This window comes from Cebus imitator, unplaced genomic scaffold (assembly GCF_001604975.1).
Source record: "Cebus imitator isolate Cc_AM_T3 unplaced genomic scaffold, Cebus_imitator-1.0 Scaffold25, whole genome shotgun sequence".
Classification (NCBI taxonomy): Eukaryota; Metazoa; Chordata; class Mammalia; order Primates; family Cebidae; genus Cebus; species Cebus imitator.
Window position 1 is genome coordinate 3929194 of NW_016107340.1, and position 1469 is coordinate 3930662.

General features: G+C 33.4%; 1 non-coding gene across 1 annotated transcript; it reads right to left on the reverse strand.

Moving 5' to 3' along the window:
• Positions 1-415: 415 nt before the first annotated feature.
• LOC119470273 lies at positions 416-551 on the reverse strand. Its single transcript, XR_005199158.1, has one exon. It is a non-coding gene; the product is annotated as a U8 small nucleolar RNA (small nucleolar RNA).
• Positions 552-1469: the final 918 nt, after the last annotated feature.

Genomic DNA, 1469 nt, shown 5'->3' on the forward strand with positions numbered 1-1469 from the left:
ACTTGCAAAAATAAATACATGGTATTATTTAAAAGAAGTAATTATATTTTTAAATGAACAGAGGTGAAAGTGTGTCCAGTATAAATCTCATAGGAATATAAGAAAAGCATGAAAGAAACAAGCAGAAGTAATATTGAAAAAGATAATTATCTAAAGAATAAAATAATAATAAAACCGTGATTGACAAGGATGAAGAGTTAATCCTAAAAGCTGAAATAAATAACAAATTACCTTTAAAATGAACACAAATGAAACTCACAATGAGCACTGAAATTGCATTCCTAAATTATATAAGGGCAATACAAGAAAATTATAAAATAATTACACTCATAAGCACAGATGCAAAAGTTCTTTTAAAATATAGCAAACAATAAAATTTAGCACTGTGTTTTTATTTGTTTATTTTTTAAGAAGTGTCAGGAGCATTTGGGGTGTTGCAAGTCCTGATTACATAGACATGTTAATCACATATCATGTGAACCCCAATCATCATGTTCTAATCTGCCCTGCAAAAGGAAGAACACGTAAGCAAGGATTCTCCCACCTGATGATCAGCACAATGTTCTTAAAAGGACATCATAAACAAATAGGGTTTACTGAAGGAGTGCAAAAATGGTGTGTCTTTAGGGAGTCTATTAAATTCAGTATACCACATTAATAGAATAAAAGGGTAATAATATGTACAATTCTCAATTGTTCATGTATAGCAACTCAATAACAAAAATGATTTGGTAAAATGTAATTTCACTATATTAAAACAAAGCAGACAAACGATACCACTAGCAAACAAGGAAGGGACTGGTACTTTTCTAATCTGATGTATTATTGGGGTCCAGTCAATAAAATCCCACACAAAATTGTCCTGTGAGGAATTTAACATAGGTAACTAGTTACAGAGAGAGCACAAAATCAGAAAAGGTGACAAACATTAATGAAGCAGGAAGCTATTATATTCCTAATGTGAGGTACAAAAGAAGGAGGTAGTGTAGGTAGAGGCCAAGGCCTCAGGCCACCAGGCAAGGGCTGGACGTATATAAAGACTATCCGGTGTGAACGAGAACCATGTAAAAACGAACTGTTTCTAGGAGGAGATGGAACTACTGCCAGATCCTACCTGAAGAAATCATCAAGAGTAGGAGAGAAAATTTCCGACTACTTTTTCTTCCACTCCAGTCTCCTAACGGTTCATTCCATTGGCCAAACATAGCCAAAACCCAGTTGGGAGTGTCTAGGAGATGTAGTTTGCAAAAGAAAGGCAGAGATCTAAGAACAAAGAGAGTAATGAGCAACATAATTTGATAAAGGATATCTATTGACTAGCCAAACAAACTGAAGACATTTCTTTAACATTAGAAACAAGACAAGAATATACTCATCACCACTTCTGTTCAACAGCCTATTGGAAAAAATTCCTAGAAATGTCTAGATAAACAAAAAGATAGTGATAATAGGAAAAAATATAAAAAATG